This window comes from Chroicocephalus ridibundus, chromosome 4 (assembly GCF_963924245.1).
Source record: "Chroicocephalus ridibundus chromosome 4, bChrRid1.1, whole genome shotgun sequence".
Taxonomy (NCBI): domain Eukaryota; kingdom Metazoa; phylum Chordata; class Aves; order Charadriiformes; family Laridae; genus Chroicocephalus; species Chroicocephalus ridibundus.
The window spans coordinates 92155613-92173766 of record NC_086287.1 but is presented as its reverse complement, the minus strand read 5'-3'; positions in this window follow the sequence as shown (position 1 = coordinate 92173766).

Genomic DNA, 18154 nt, shown 5'->3' with positions numbered 1-18154 from the left:
GGATGGAAAATCATTTTCATTCCATATCCAGACCTGGGCTCCTTCACTGCCCTCACCTTCTGCCTTTTCTGGTGAAATCTGCAATGGCCGTAATGGGAATTTTACGTGAGAAATACAAAGCTTTTCTACACAGCAAGGCTTACAAGTTTTTTAAGTGTAAACATCATCTATCTGAGACAGCAAATACTGATATGCAGATGTGCTTGTTAGAAGTAAGGTTTGGCTGTGAGGTTAGCTCTTCTCAAAAGAAGCATAGCTGTGTGTACATACTCTACTAAAAATTATTCTGGAGCTTCCACAGTAGAGCAATATATTACATCTTTCTAACTCCATCTGTTTTATGGCTTTGCTGCGCCTTTGCTCTTTACTTAAGCTTCTGACACAGAAATGATTTTGTGCTCTTTGGCTTTTCCAGCCAACCATACCATGCCCTAACGTTATCCGTGGTAAATAAAATAATAGTCATAATTAAAAATAAACAGGGCAAAGAATGAGATACCAAGTGTGACGTGCCACAGAATCACTTAACGGACGTAAAATATCGCTGCACCTTATGGGAAGTTTAATCAGGCAAAGAATTTCATGCAGTTGTCTCCCTTTAACCTTCCCACCCCCTTCTTCTCCCCCGCCCCCAACAAAAAAACCCTTGAAGTGAAATATTTATGATTTTAATAAATTAAAGAGCACGGCTAATTAGCTCCATCATCACCACCCACAAGGCTGTTAAAGGGACTGAGAACGCTGGAGTTTAATATTGCTCCAGCCAGCGGAGCGGCGAAGCGTTCGGTTCGCAGGACGGTCCACGCACGTCGTCATTCGGGTGTCCAGAGAGTGTCTCCTCCCCGAGACAGTGCGGGGAGACGCAGACGCCGTCCTCGGCTGGGTGGGCACGGCTTAATGCCCTGGGGATTTGATCAAGCACAGGTGGATACGGATAAAAGTTCAGCACCTCAATGATCTTCACAAGGCGCAATCCTCCTTCCAAGCGACTGGTCTTATCATCACACCCATGTTTGAAGAACCATCTTGTCCTTCCACCGGTGACCAGTTCCATTCCTGGCTGTGCAGTTAATGCTATTATCCCATCCAAATGCACCCCAGACTTCAGCAACAAATTTTTAACAGACTAAAGGGAGTTAGGAATACTTTCTAAGTCGTGTGGTGAAACCTACTGAAATTGTCACTGTGTTTATGCAGAGCTGGTATTTTTTCCCCCGTGCACCCTTCCAACAGGCAAAACAGATCAAATGGCAAATTCCTCGCACTCATCGTCGCTGGGCTGAAGTGACGGACGTTGTTAATTGAGGGTGTCAAAATAATTTACTGCAAGTAATTAAATAAAATGGCAGGTTCCAAAGTCTGCTGAATTTTGATCTGAAGTCCGTAATCGGGGCTATAATTTAAAAGCACCTGACAGAAGCCTTAATTAGAGAACAAAAATGCGGCTAGCCAGTAAAGCTCTGTGATGGATGGTGGAAAGTGGGGGGAGATACCTACTCATGTCTCTTCCGCAAGATCTCAAACAGCTGGCCGATACGCTATCGCCCGCGGGCGCTGGCTGCTCCTGCCCCAGGCGGTGTGAGCCCGTGCCCAGGGCTGTGGAGCGGACGGCCCCACATCTGGGTCTTCCCGTCAAGAAAATTGTTCCAACCTTAGCTCGTGGCCCTTGGTTTTCCCTTGGACCGCGAGTTATCTGAGAACGGGATATCACCGGCTGCTGATAGAGCATGAGAGCATTTGCTAGCGGGCTCCCAGCTGGTAGAAGTATGAATTTTGTCGCAGCGCAGCTGCAGTTGGCGTTTGCGATGATTTCTCAGAAGGCTGCAAGCCTGGGGCTAGTGGCACACCGAGTTGGCTTGGTTGGCTTTGCATTTGAAAACAGATGAATAAGTCAGCCCCTTTTGGTTGTGCTCCCCAGGCATTTCTTACTTCCTAAATGGTTCTCCTGGGCACGGTAAGTTGTGCAGGCTGAAAAACAGTTGTTAGGTGTTCAGAGCTGGGACCTCCCAACATGCAAAGACACAACATATGGTTTATTCTTCATGACAGTCTTGGCACCAGGGGGTCACCACCCATGTTGCTTTCTAATTCCCAGATACAGCCTTACAGCCTCCCTCTCGGGCAAAAAGGAGGGGAGGGAGGAAGGAAAGGTCATGGTTTAACTTTTTTGCAAGTTATCTAATATACCACTGAATTATGTCCTTACTAGGGGCTGTCAAGTTGGGTTATGTCAACGTGGAGTTGCAATTGCCGGCCACTACTCTGGGGGATACATCTTCAGGGCGATGAATTTGTTGCATTTGCATTTGCTGATGCCTCTTGGCTCATCCAGCGTGCGCAGGTTGGATCTAGCCAGGTCTAAGTTAAATAAGTGATAAAATATACCACCTCTGACCTGCAGACTTGCGACACCCGCTCTCCTCTTGCACTCAACTTGTGTCAGGAGGAAAGCAAACCAATGAGCACAAGGGCACAATTGAGTCCAAACATTGGAAAGGAGAAATAATACGATGCGTTTTGCAAAGAGAAGAAGGGGAGGAAAGGCGAGCCTGCTCTTTCTGTACCTCGTATCAGCATCAATACTCGTCTAAAGGCAATGTTACTTGAGATGTTTAAAGTTCAGCGTAAGATGATGATGTGCCTTGAATATCAAGCAAGGGAGTCCAAACCCAAAACTGGGCCACCCTTTGACAGGCTGAATAATCCTACGCTCTCTTGACTAAGCTGCTGCCATTACCTGAGTGGGGTTGTTTGAGGCTCACTGGAGTAACCGCCATATTTCACAGCAGCGTGAACACGTCCCCAGAGACAGCGTTACCACATGAGCCAGGTCATTATTAGTTTAGTTCATATGGGGGCCTGTAATTTCTCTGTTCCCGGCTCGCATGTTCAAAGGAAGGACGATCTCTTTGATGGAGGCAAAATCTGAAGGACACGGGAGCCTGCAAACCAGGTGATACACTCATTTGCAATTTCAGCTCTTCCTTAATGGTATCAGCTGGGAAGGGGGTGGAAAGAGAGATCCTGGCAGCCCTGGCCAGTGCATTTTTGCATACGTCAGTGGAATAAAAATATTGTTTCAGCAGTTATATTGACGCTATTAAAACAGAGTTCAAGGAATAGTGCCAATCTTCTGTTACCAAAACTATGATGCACTAAACCATCCAGCCTGAAGGACAACCAGGGGCCACTCAAAGAGGGAGCATACGCCAGAACTGGAAGTGCAACAAGTCTCCGATTGAGGGTGAGGTTGAGAGGGGCTGTTTCCCTACAAAACCTCTGCTATTGCTCTCGGGAGAAAACGTTTCAGCGGAGAACGGAGATCCAGTCTAACAATCGCGATTCATTAGTGTCGTATCAGCGACTTTACTTCCTTTAATAGGTGCTGTGTACAGAAGAACCCCCTTGGTCCTAACTGGCTTTGCAAAAGGGGGACAAAGGAGACAAATCTGCACTTTTCCATGGCTTCAGTCTGATTCAGCTCAAGATGAGATCGATGGAAATTGATCGACACTGTTGTGTCCATCTTTAGGACCCCCCAGAAATTATACGGGACAGGAGGAAGAAGCGTTTCTACCCTCTCCAGGCCCGCAGGAATATAGTGGTGACAAGGTTGATGGAGTGCAGCAAGTGCAGTGTGATAACGGAAAATAATTTTAAAAGATGAGGAAAAAACATTCTTGCTGAGGCTTATTTCTACTTAATGATGTTTAATGAATTGGCAAAGCCCTGCTCAGGAAAAAAAAAAAAAAAAAGGCAAACTTTATGAATCTGGATCTTAATGATTAATAATGCTCCACGGTTAGGATGCCAGAGTAAACATAATTAACACTTTTCTTTTTAACAAATTGACTTTAGTTTTCTGTGGCCAATAAAGTTTGAAGAATTTTCTTTGGATCCAGTTACACGACCATTGCCTGGGAGGGATGACAATCCGCCGTATATCCACAGAGCGGACAAAGTAAATGGCCTAGAAAGCTCCAAGATGTGTTTTTCACATCAGTAAAGAGGGAGATTTTTAATGATGATGTAACAATGTCAAGCATCATAAACAGTCCTTGGAGAAACACACCTTTTCTACTCAGACTTGCGTGGAGATGGAGGTAGGGAGCTGCGTGTTGTGTGTTGACTCGAAACGTTACTGTCTGCCTAACTTACAACGGCAGCGCTGGAGACAAGGAACCCAATGAAGAACAAATCAGTTCTGACACTTTTAAAAATAAGACCTCAAGTGGTTTCAAATTTTTAACATCTTCTGACATTTTGGAGGCTTTTGCTAATTCTCTAAAGCCCTAACAGCACTTTTCCTCTCACTGGCCTATTCCGATTTCCATTCAGATGCCACTTCTATTATTTAAGAGTCCTACTAAAAATGCCAAAAATGTTAATCAAGCCATGACTCGTGCCAAATAGCTCGAGTGATTTGTATTATATGTGGAGACTGAGAATTAACCAACCATTCAACTCAATGCAGAACGAATGTTTCATGTTTAGCATTAATGTTTAGTGCCTTAAAACACAAATCTTGCTGATTTTGTTGGGGTCTCGTGTGAGGTTCAAGGTGGAACTGTGCGAGAATAGCTATCTGCATCTGTCGACCTACTGTCAGTCCTGCAAAAACGGAGCTTTTCTCAATTTTTCTCCTCTCCCGTAACTCTCTCCTGGCGGCGATGGCCATGCGGGCTCTCCCAAATCAAGGTCAGGCATGATACAGGGGCTTATTTAAAAATAGATGGCTTGGAGCATTGCTGGCGAATTTGCTGGACATTCGGTTAGGAAACAGGCAGCAGTCTCCACGTAGTAGGTGGCTAAGAGCAGAAGGTCACAGTCGCATCTGGAAAAGGCACATCTGGATCTAGGACAGGAGGTCCCTCTATTTACACAGATGGCTGTAGACAAACCTGTCCACGCTGTCATCTGGGCTGGATATGTTTCTCCTGCGCCTGGAAGCCACATGGCTGTGTTAGGGTCATGTTATGCCCAAGCTAACACAGTAATGCAACTGTGCAACTGGTAATCTCCTCTGACCCTCAAAAGGTCTGTGTTGCTCCCTCAGAAGATGGCTGGAAAGGTGGTAAAAAACGCCAAGGTGTTAGAGAAAAAGTCAAAAGTTGCTCTCTTAGAAAAGCGCTAATGGACTTTTTATTTGGACGTTCTCAGACACAGTCCGTCCCCTTTAACAGAACTCAAACGACACATTGCTTTTAGCGTGCCATATTTTATTTTTCCTCCCTGCACGCCACAAGCAGGATGCTATTCACTTGCATCATGTCTCATTATAAAAGTCCTGACGTTGTCTGTACAAAAGCGCTCTGGATGCTGCAATTTTTTCCCCCCTCAGCGTCCAAAACAAATCGCACCTCGTGTTAACAAGAAATGTTGAAAAGCCCAACCTTTGCAAGTGCGCTGTCAGCCTGGCAGCAGGCGTAATATCTGCTTGATAACGGCGACTTGGCACTGATCCACATTTGGCATATGCAAGGCCTTATTGTGTGCCTCCCTTTGCTCCCGTCCCTTCTGCCCCACGCTATTTTTTAGGGGATGGCAGCGGTCTGGGGGCATTAGAGGAATTTTGGCAACCTTAATTTAAACGCTGGGAGCCGACGGAAATGCAGAAGGACGTGCATACCTGTAGGAGCTCTTAAAACCTGCAGCAATGCACGGTTTTCCTGGAGCAAAGTGAAACCAAAGGAACTTGTTTCCTTTTAGCCCATTACCTGCTCCCACACCCCCGTACAAGCTCGCGTATCTTGCTGCAGTAGCACCAGTGAAACGCTGATGTAGGTTATGGAGGTCCATCTACATCTGAACTGTAAGTCGCCTGGAAAGGTAGTTGTTCTTCATCATCCTTTCCTACTAGTGAACAGGACTGGTTAGGCAGATTTTGACAAGACACCAACTTCTTCATAAGTTTTGTCAGTCTCGGAAGGAATTTTTAAAGGAACGGAAAGAAAAAAAAATATTAAAAGCAACTCTAGCTACTGACTGGGGTCTCCATTAACCCATGACTTGGAAACCTTATTCTTGCATTTGCCTGAGCTGCACAAACAAATCCAAGAGTGAAGAGATCTCAGGTCTCTTCAACTCAAAGCGAAGACTGAGCCCCAAGCCTGTTGTGTGACAGGGCCTTTATTTACCCATCCGATCTGTAGGATCCCAGGATGACTTGGATGGCTTTATACAATGACTCTTTGTAGGCTGTGGCAGCCCATTCACGTGTGGCCTCTATGCTGAGCAACCCTGCGCTCCTGAGAGTGAGTTCACTCCTGGGCTTGAGCCACGGCTGTCTTTCCCCAAGGACAATCCCGTATGAGCAGACAGTTTCCTTCAAACAGACTTCCTCATTGTGCTACACAACTGCACTCGTGGCAAGGGCAATGCTGGTGATTTGGAACATTTTTTTCCAAGAAAAACACTGATTCAAACTCATCGGCTTGGAATTAACTCATCTCAGGATATGAAGGTTGGAGCAAAGCAAAGATCAGAATTAAGAGAAAATCATTGACACGGGGGTGATTCCTGCTGAAACAAACCAAACATTCAAGCTCTCAGAAACGCTTTGAAATAAAATCTACAATAATCTGTGCCAGGGTTGGCAGCAAGAAGGTATTCCAGACCTTCAACAATGGTTTTTCCATGATCTTACAAGGAGTTCATTGTCCAATAAGCATTATTATGCGTTCAAACAAGGATTACTCTTCCAAGCCTAAAATGCATTGTTCTTTTGTTATATGCACTTTCTGTCCATGAAGTCATGGCAAGGCGCTGAGGCTTCAGACTAACAGCAAACACTGGCTGTGATGTGATATTTCCACTTGGCTCCCCTCCCAATGGCTCCTGCTAGAGCCATTGTTCTCAATGATGGCCATCCATAAAAAGTGACAACAGCAAAGCACCTACTTCCCGAGTCGCTTTCTAAGTCCTACACGTTTGGCATCTGCATCTCAAGATGGCGAAATGGTGTTCCCAAACACTCCCGAATTTTTCAGAATTGTCGTGACCCTTTTACCAGGAACAATTTTCTCACGACTACAACTCTGGAAGTAATTAATATTCTTTACTTCAGCCTGGGATGTTTCAAAATGCTTGGAGTGGTTGGGAGCTTATGTTCTACCACCCCAACTCCCATAAAAACCCCCAGCTTATCTCTAAAGAAACTAGCCATGTCCCGATGTCACTTTATTCATCTTTTAAACACTTCTAACAGAAAGCAACAAAACCTACTGCTTCATTTGGCACTGGAGCAAAGTCTTCAGCATGCGTAGGCGGCCAGGGAGCTCGCCGGGCTGTGCCAGCTTTCACCAGCTGAGCGTTGTACCAGCAATGGTTTCAGTGTTCGTGGACTTCCAACCCCCTGATGTTTGCTTCAAGTTTCAGACTGAAAGCGCACAAGAAACTCAACATAAAACTCAGACTGTAAATTTGACTTTTCCTTGGTCTCCAATCAGAACCATAAATCAACCCCAGATTTGCTTTGAACTTGGTCGCGCTTGCCCCAGAAAGTTCAGGAACTTTAATGATCCTTTGGGACAGAGTCAAGCCCATTTTAGAGCATTTACAAAGCAAACATCAAACTGGATGAATTTTATGTGGTTTTGCTACATGCCTTTGGCACAACTCTGGCAAAGCCTGACAAGGATCCAATTCAAGTAAAAATAAAGATAAACTGGGCATTCGACTGATGTCATTGGACAACAAGCAAACAAACAAGCTGACGGCATCTTAAGGATTTATTTAGTTTCACTTTGCTAGAACTTTATCAGCATAACGGACTGGTTCTCCTTTCTTCTGCAATGATGTAAATCAGGAGTAAAGCCATACTTTAGCTGTGATGGTTATCAGGCTCAGATAAAGCCTTTCAGATCTTTTCTCCGTGGACTGGAAATGTCTGGCCAAACACAGTTTTGGATCCAAGTTAATAGTCTCTCTGTGGAAGCGCTGGAGAGCCCCAAAGGCATCTGTATTTCTCTGCCGCTCTGGGACAGAGAAGGTTTTGAAATATGGCTTTGCTGTTTAAGTAGGACCTGCTGTCACTTCTCAGGTGACTCTCATGGCTTTCAACCAGCGAAAATCCGAAGCACTCAAAGCAAAATGTTGTTCCCCAGCGAGGTGAACGTGCTACTCCCAGATCTGCGCTCCAAAAAGTGGCTGAAGTTTCTTCTAAACATTCTCAATGCAGCTAACCATCTTACAGGAACGTTGAGACAAAACAAGAGATAGAATGTATTTTTTTGTGGTTTATACATGCACGCTATGTCCAAAAATCTTACAGCATGTTTAAAAGAGGCTTGCCAAGTGTTCATAGCACTTATCTTAAAATGTGCCTTTAGACTTTACAAAAATTCTAAAATGATACAAACACATACATACATTTATACATTTCCAAGTCAGGTGGGACCTTATAATAATCCTGTCTAACCTCCTTTTATTGTTTGGTGACTTTTAAATTTGTTTTTCTTTCTTTAAGCTGAAGTCTCACAGAATTCTGCATAGAAGGGCCGTACTGAAATCATCAGCTTGGTATCCGAGGGCGGATATTGTTAGTGAGCGGGGTCATGCTTCTTGTTTCTGTTTTGCCTTAAGCATTCATACCCAGAAGTGTTAATAAGTCGTCATAGAACAGTACTCGGTAACGAGCCCAAGTTTCTGGAACCCTTTATGAAACATGAAGCTCTTGACATGACAACCTGGTTCATAATATAAAGCATATTGTTCCCCTTTACAATGTCAAAGGGCATATTTAAGAGTAGCTACAGTAGCATTATTCACAAATGAAGCCGTGGAAAACCCAGATTGCCAAAATTTACATCCTTACAATGTTTGAACATACACACCCAGGCGTTGTGTACCTGTCTATCACCCTAATATCCAAGCATAATCTTAATTATATCAGTAGCAATAGTGATGTCTGGTGGATTTAGCAGAAATTCTTATTTCCTGTATCTCATGGGTAAATATTGGGCTTTGGGTGATCGGTTTGACTGGTTTATAAATTATGCAGCTTTCGTCTGCTCATTTTTAGCTTTGTACATATTTCAACAGTTCGGTTTGCCAGTTTTGTTTCCTTGGCTTTCTGCATTTGTTAGGCTACCAGCCTTTGGTGACACCACCCCATAAATGACTGGGGGGAATTGGTGGAGATTCTTTGGTTTCAGTGGACCTATGTAGATCTCAAAGCTTATAAAAGTGGTCAAGAAGAGTCATGTGTAATGCAGTCACCAACTCATAGATCTACCAACAATCGCTTATAATCACAGTTGAGGCTGGTGGGGAGCTACCTGTAACAAACTCTTTCTATTAACTTATAGTTAAGGGACACAGGGAATTTTCATCAAAAGGCAATATTGCCATCTAACTTTCTCCTCTGGAAGGGAGAACTGCTTTTCCCTGAAAAATAAGTTTTAAAGGAAACAATCTGTTCTTAAATTTAACATGAGGAAATTAAGCCCTGAATCTGAAGATAAGTGAGTAACTTGGCTTATGCGAACATTTCAATTGATTTCACTAAAGATCTTCACACGGGAGAATTACTCACATGGATAATTGCTCATAAGATCGGGCAATCTATGTTAATTAATGAAATAAGGGTACTAAATCATTTTCTAATCTATATTGTTCTTTTTGACTGCCAAAGTGCTGGCTATATTTATTTTTTATAATCCTGATAAGGAAACATTCCTAAAACATTAGCAAAAAAATCCAGCTTGAGTGAAAGGACAAAGTGAAACAAACATCTTTCAGCCTTTCTCCACTGTTGCTGATCTTTAAATAGCGAACTTGATCTTCTGTCGAAGCAGATTTTGGGTGGCTGTACAGCAAGTAGCTCGGCACGACGGGATTGGAAAATCCTCCAAGGCCCTTAATCGGCAGTCTCTGCCTCTTGCTTTGAGCTCTTCCCCCGCTCTTGCCTTTGGAAGAAGTCATGCTCGAGAACGTTTAATCCACTGCAGCCCTTAGCACCGTCCCTCTGGGAGCTCACTCATGCTTGTTATCGTATGTTCCCCATGTCAGAGGTTAGAGGGTATAACGTGCAACGTAAGCCAATCACCGGCTCCTCGCTCGGCCAAGACTTATCTACGATCACAGCCAAGGCAGGATCGAGAGGCAGCAAACTCTTTCTATTAGCATGTAGTTTATAGACGGGGAGCAAAGTCACACACTGCCTTCTAAATATGGCCAGAATTTGTTTGAAACTTTATAAGATGTTTTCCATTCCCGGGTATTGACTTTGTAAATGATACCTTCTAAAGCTTTAACAGGCGTGAGAAATTTAAATATACAACCCCCTTCGACCTGAAAAAGGAAAACAGTATATTTTAAACAATTGTGCAAGGAAAGACAGTGGCAGAACCGAAAAGGAGCCTGGTTGGACCTCTAAAAGAAGTCAGCCTGAAGAGAGGAAAGTTAACAACACCCCCCTGTTTGAAAGCAAATGTTTCTGGGAGCTGCGCTCAGGGTAATGCGAACCACACAGATACGGGATGGCCCAGGGGGGCTAGAGGAAGTTTAGATCCAGTCTGAAAAGGTCACGCTACCGCACTTCGTTTTTGTATTGCTACAGAGAAACCTACGCCTCCACTTAAAAGCTCGCCGTTCTCATTTATATAGCTTCTCACTGAAAGAAGTTTGAAATAACGAGCACGCTGAATGGTATCCGAGATGTGTTGCCGTTGCATAATTTCTGCTTTTGACGCTCCAGGTACTGGTTGCTTCTTTCTCATTTATCACGGGGGAGAGATGCCTCTTCCACACGCTCGGGAAAGCTCACGTTGCTTTTGAGGAATACTGGGATCAGATCTTCCGAAGAAGTTTTCCTGAACATGAGTAATTTCTGTGGCAATGTGCTGACGTAGGGTGTAGGACTGTTGCCCTCCCTTTAACGGCTTACCCACTCAGGGCAGTAGCAGAGTAAACCCCCACTGTCTTGCAGGAGAAACCTTCTCGCTTGTTGCCTTTAACTTGCGATGTGGAGGGACCATTGATCACGCTGTTGACGAAGCAGCTTAGGCCGTGACACGGAATTGGCTGGGCGCACTGTTTGCAGCGAGAAATCGACGGTTTTGGAACACAAGGCTTGTACTTTAAATAGCAAAAATCCCTTTGAGGAAGAGATCTTACAATATACGTTCCTTAAATAGGCCAACAATCAAGAAAATAAACCCCATTTTACAGACAGCCAGAAATGAAGGAAAAATAAACTCAGCAGTTGCTCTGTAAATTAGTGACAAAGTCACAGCTTGAAGCTAAATAACCTGATTCTGAAGGGGCTAATTTCACTGCTAATCCACATTGCTCTTTTATGTGCCGGGTATTCTACCTCTGAAGCTGTGCTGCCTCCTCCTACAAATCAGCAATCCGGAACCTGAAATATTTCAAATGATTTCACGGATGGCTGACTTTTTTTGTTGCACCCAATCTAAATGCGTTAGCGCACATAACAGACGGGGAAAATACGGAAAGGCAGTCACGAGTGTGTTGCTCTTCTGCCAAGCTCTCATGTGGTCCTTCCCCGTGCTAAGATAAGGAGGGAAGGAATAACACACTACACAAACACAAACACCGAGACTGGCTGCCATGGCTCGTCGTCCACCCTGGACCTAATCCGCATCTGCCCTGAACGGCTCCAGACAGGAGCACCGCACGACTTAAATGAAAAATGGGGAGGCAAAGGGTCTGACTTAATATGACAAAGAGTCAATGCTACATTAAAATAATGGAATTGCACTGCGAATGCGTATTTCATTACCTCTGAAAATATATATTTCACCAATCACCATGAAGAGTAGACAAGCTCGGCATGATTTATTCAAGCCTTTATTAACTTGTCCTACACTTAATGCTGACAGCTTGATGATGTTTTCCAAGATCCAGTGGCTTCTTCTTGAAAAGAAGTCAAGTAGGCTCATGTGTAAAACATTAACTATATATGCATCCCAGAATTTAACCACTGTTAGCTAATGACCGGAGCAAGGCAATATTTTATTGGCAAATAAATTGGTCACCAAAAAGTGCGGTTTTGGAGAGTTCAAAACAACTGCAAAATACCGTTTCTGGTCAAATAGAACATTTTGGAAACACCAGCATTGGTCATTTTAACATTTTAAATTCTCACAAGTTGGGGGACATGTCAGAAAAGGTAGGGTCTGTACAACACAACTGGAAGAAAGAAATATCCAGTATTTCAGAAGAAAATATGACCACAGCAAGCAGATGTTTTACATGCATTTCAAGAGCTTTCTCAAAGCGCCCCACTTGGGAACAGTAATCAATACTTTGTCTCTGGATGTCTGTTAGCAGGGATGACTGAGGTCCCATAGCATCAGTGCACATTATCCTTCAATAAATTATTTCTCTTCACTGATTTCCAAGCAAGACTTTTTTCTGCTGAAGAAGAAAAATAACATATGCGCTGTTAGACGAGACTTTTTCTTCTCAAAGCCTATGGCTAAGAATCTCATAAATGAACATCTGAAGTTCAACTTCTGCTCTGAATTCATATTTAGATGCTGTTTTGGCAAAATTACACGTTTAAATGCCAATCTTAGGGAAGTATTTGTAAGACAGGGGCATCTTAGAGTCAGTAGTCAACAGGACTGAGCAGGTGCCCGAACTCCGGGCACATGCTGAAATGCTTTGCTGCTTTCTGACCCTAAATGAGCAGCCTGACAAGCAGCTATATTCAGGGTGGTCTTAAATCTCTTGCTAGGAGCTGGTTTAAATCAGAGGGAGGGATGAGGCTGGGGAACATAAATGTTCTCTGGGGCCCATTTCGGTTTTTATGAGGTAGGTATTCCAGCCAGAAGAAAAGGGCTAAGATCAAGCCAGCCATCTTCCAGGTGAGACTCCATCCTTTAAAACCCTTCTGTGAGGGCTCTTAATAACTTTGCCATGTGTAAACATGCCTGATGCTTTTCTTATGAGGTCAGAGTGACAACCAGAGCAAGAAGAGAGCGGCGGCTCAGCGCCTTTTGACGTCAGTTCTTATAAGCCTAAGCAGTTGATAACCATGACACTCAAGAATGTGGGTATCACATATCATTAGAGAGCCACATGAAGCAGCACGATAGGTTTCAGAGCTACCTCACCCCACTATTACTGCGACGAGCTCTGAGTTTACCCAGGATTTTTTTCGTGGTCTGTAATGACCGAAGCACAATTTAACCCCTGAACCTCTCAGCACACGGGTCACATTTCAGCCCAATAGAGGACACACACCAAGTGGCTCATGTTTATTTTCCAATTGTCATTTTCAGTTTACCTTGAAGAACCTGATCTTTAAGTTGGTAACAAATAGCTACTGAAACCAGCTGAGGATTTTTTTTTCCGGCTATAAACCCGTCAGCCCTATGAAAGACCCCATGAGACTGTAGAACATTTGCTTCTCGTGTCAGCTGAGAAGCTTCCCAAAACAGCAGAAGACAAAGTATGTCAGATGGCTTGTGTATTCTCTCTTTGCTCTGGCCATGCTGGGTCATCTAAGGGATATAAAACGTCTCGGACTCGGCTAATTTAATTTTCAGGCAGAAAGAACATTTTACTAAAGGCAATCTGACTTATCTGTGCTGTTACAGCCTGACCCAGTGGACGTCAAAGCCAGGGAAGAGACAGTCCTCAGCAAACCAGTCCTCAGCAAACCTCTGGCAAGGTATTTAAATTCTTTAATGGAGTTTTACGAACCTTATTTACACCCATGAGCACAGTTTCTCAAGTAGATCTGGATTAAGACAGGTTTCAGAGATAATACACCCGAAGTTCTGCCCAGAAAGCAGATGTATATCACACTTTGAAAAGTCTGACTTTTTTTTCTATGCTCCTGCATCATCCTGCTTAATTAACCTCTCCAATAACAGAAATATCTATAATGACAGAAGGTGACGATCTGAGCATTTAGCTATCTGGACCAAAATAAAGTAGATCCTGTACGTAATGTACGTTGGCCTCTGACAAGTCAGGAAAATCTCTGTTGTCGTGAAGATACTCTTGTGTCGAGTGTGGGTATTTCACTGGCTGATGCCCACAGGAGAAAACTGCGGCCGTACCGAGAAGCAAAGCCATAGCACCGTGTTCCCATCCCATGGTTTCAGCCACGGGGACAGCAGTCCTCTTCCGTCTGCCTGGTGCTCCCCAAGCCTTCTGCAGAATTTATCGTGATACGAAGCTCTTACGCAGAAATAACCCCGAGGAATCCGTGTTACCACGGTTCCGGAGTCCCGTTGCTCCATCCCTAGTGTCAGGAACTTTGGAAACTCACTCTGGGTTGAAAAAATGAATGCAATAAGAGAGAGGGGTACAGCAGTATACAAACTGAGCAATGTGCTGCGCATTAAGAAAAATTTGGGTGCATTTATACTCTGAGATTCACAGATGTTGTCGGAGCAAGTGACAGCGTTCAGTTTTTAGGAAAATAAATACTCATGTCCATGTTTGTATCATTCTCAGAAGGTAGGTCACAAAAAATAAAATAAAAAAAAAAGCCTCTAGGCAAGTCTGATTTAATCTGGAGAATTAAATGGATGGTGAAAGATAACTTTGTAAGCAAGCCTAAAACCAAGCAGTGTCCTATCCGAATGCCCAATTTACAAGGCAGAATAAATCCGGACACAATTTTCCGCACATAATCTCTCATCAGTAAATCCCAAACCTATACCAAAAACATCCTTTGCCATCTGATTTAATGGGGCCCAAAGGCAGACATTCGAAGGCTACTCACTCTGTGGTACTCCCCAGGCTTTGGGTCTTTCCTCTTTTGCTCTAATGCAAAATTAGAGCTTTATAAAAATCCCCGTTGGTGATTCACTGTTGTAAGTGCTTCCATATTGCTTTCCCACTTCCTACCTCATGCCAAAACTTGTATTTTGGAAGGAAGTTTGTGTAGTCGGATGCGAATAGACAAGTCAGACTTGCAACGGGGTCTCCCTGCTGTCCTTCCCGCTCCGTGCTGCTCCAGCCATCCCTTCTCGTAGGGGAAGTCAGCAAGGGTCCAAAGAGGTGTGATGGTGCAAGAACCGTCCTGAGCTCGCAAAGACCTCATCCTTTTGGGGAAAACTGCCGTGCCTGGTCACGGGGGAGCTTTTCCTCTCTTCCAGAGGCATTGGCTTCGGCGTGTAGGTCAAGCCCAAAGCTTCCCAAGAGGTGCGTGAGGTTTTAGCCGCACAGTTTGCTTTAAAGTCAAAGGGAGCCACGCAGCTAAGCCTTGGCCAGCAGCTACGGTATGTGGCCTTTCATAACTAGAACATTTATTGGTTTGGTGAGCACTATGAAACTCTCTTTGGGTGGGCTTGAACTTCCCCCACGACAAAACAATTATCGTCTCCGGGCTGGTAAACGCTGAGGCTTGCAGTGCTGCTCGCGGCTCTGCCTTCGAGTTGGCCAAACCTCTCAGCCCTTCGCCACGTAGCGGCAGCCGAACGCCGATAGCATCGCATGCGGGATGAGGTCACAGCTTCCGAAATCCCACTGATCCTTACCCAAACACCGCGCGAAACCTTCAAACTCTCAAAATCGTATCTAAAATATCACGCTTAATAAGGCTATTGTATCACAGCAGGGCCTGGATTTAAGCTCTCTAAATCCCGGCTGCTTCCTTAGGCACCGGTTATTTGGTTTGCTCCAGTGCGGGATTCTGCGCGCTGTTTGTACAGCACATTTACGGTGCTGCGCCTCTAAGCAAATCCTTTCTTCTAAGGAGCGGAGCTGGAAGGTTTTATACCCCTGAATCTCTACCCTTTTTTGTGCACGGACAGTAGTCATTTTGCTTTTAACGCCGCCGCAAACCCCCACGCCTCCACCTGCCCTCACTTCTCTCTCTGGGATACTTCGGTTTGTTTGCTTGTTGCCGTTTAGCAGAAAGTTGTGCCGGCCCACATCTATGCCCTTGGCCTTCGCTTCTGAAATTCTGTCCCCACGAAGCCCATGAGAGATTTGTCATTTATACCATCGCCGCTAGCGTTTCACGAGCCGCTTTTTACTCCGGAGCAAGACACAGCCCTGCGGCTCGGGCTTACTGTGTAACACACATCAGGTGAAACATCAACGCTCCTGAAGGTGCGTTCACATATCTCCCCCAGCGACGGTGGTAGTGCCCACATCAGGACAACCCAGTGTGAAAAACAACTGCAGAACAAGAGGGCAATATTTTGACCGCTTCTTTTTTCTTTTCTGCCTTTTAACCAACACCGGGGGGGAAAGCCGAGCAAAAGAGTGCGAGAATAAACAGAACAAAATGCGTCCCTCCAGCCTCGGCCAACCTCTCCCGTCAGCTGGGAAAAATACCCCCTTTCCCACATCTGCCCCTGTAGCCTTCCATCTGTAATTTACTGCGGTGAAAAAATTATTCAGGTACTGTTGGGGCAACATAGGACTTATAAAGTAAATGAGAATGACTAATGTGACATTATACCCCCGCTGAACTCTTTCCAGTGGCCGTCTGCAGGCAGCTGAAGCCAATCCATCAGCGGATGTAACAGCATTTGTTTCTGAAACATCTGGTATATATCAATATGCAAATCAGTTCGGCACAGGAGGAAACACACAAAGAGATTTTGATCTAAAAGCCGCGTGCTTTTGTTGTTGTTGTTGTTTCAAGGAACTGTAACCAGCCACCACTCAGCATTACTTTTCATTTTCTTTTCGACTTTTACTGTAATATTGTATAATAGTATTAATGTATAGTATTAATTATTCCAATATTAGCTTGTGATGATTATCCCAAGGAGTATTTTTAGCGTGTTTTTTTTTTTTTTTTCTTTTTTTTCCTCTGGAATCAAAGTATTTTCTTACCAAAGGAATTTAAGCCTGTTGAATTCTGAATTAGGCCTTAATTGTATCCCTTGTCAATCACTTTTAAGCCAAGCGGCAGTTAGGGCAAGCAGACCTCACATGTTTTGGCAAGTCAACGGTAAAGTGACTTGGAAAACACCAAGGCAAGATGATACTGTGATTAAACAGCCAGGAAAGGGACTCGGTTCCCATTCTTTGAGGGAACTTTCTCCAAAATGTGCCAGACCGCCTTTCCGGAAGATGGTAAATACATTTCTGATGCAAAAATATTAAGGCTTCCATTTCAAATAGGGCTGAAAACTTCCTCTCTGGTCATGAATGCAGAGCACTCAGCTTTTCTGAAAACCAAATCACTTATTTTACAGCTTAAATACGGATTTGGGGGCTTGTATTCTTGACATGGAGGTTGAAATGAAAGAACGAAGACACCCAGATGTTCATGAAAACAGAAAGCAACCAAAATACGTTAAGCAATGTTTTTATACGCTGTCAGTTAGGACATAGACGTGGGTCGAATAGCATTTTGCAACGCACAGATTTTAAAAGGCTTTTATTTGATTTGAAATGTTTCTCCTTGTCTTTAAATATTTCCATCCAATACTTTCAATCCGAGAGAACTTCTGAACTGAGCCAAAGCCTGGGAGCCGTAAAATGCAATTCACGAGAAATTATTATTACAACAGGGAAAAAAAAAAAAAAAGGTTACCGACAAGCTGTTTTTCCTTATCTAGCGAGAGCGAAATACGAAAAGGAAAGAAATGGTTTTCTTGTTGAAAAGCAGGGCCTGGAAATGATTCCTTGTGGGTAGGTTCCTGCGTCCACACCAGGCTCTGCAGAATCGCTTGGAGTCGGGGGGAAGGGAGGAGGGAAGATGGGCATGAGCGCTTGGAAGGATCGGTGACCTAGAAAAGATTTTTAAAATTCCTTCAGTTCTCCCCATCAGATAAAAGCATGGACAAAAAGCGAGTGACTCATCTTCTCTTGTTCCCTTCTAATACTTTCCTAATGAAGTAATTACAACGTACTCATTTGGCAACATGGGAAATAGAAGACAAGGCGAGAAAAATCAAGGGGAGGGGGGAGAAGTCTGATTAGCTGATCACTGCCTCCCCGTGGATCCCTTACCACTCTAACACGTTCGTGCTAAAATTTTCCCAAATCACACTTGTCTATACACTTTACACAGGCACACTTATCCGTGGAATTACCCACTAATTAGTATGATCACTTCCGTAGCTGAGCATGCACTGTAGTATGTAGGTGTCTGCTGTGTAAAGGGCCAGGTAAAGTTTACAGGAAGAGGTAATTTCTTCATACCTGTTATTAGTCTAAGCTGGAAAATCGGACAAGCTGCCAGGAACACAAACCTGAGACA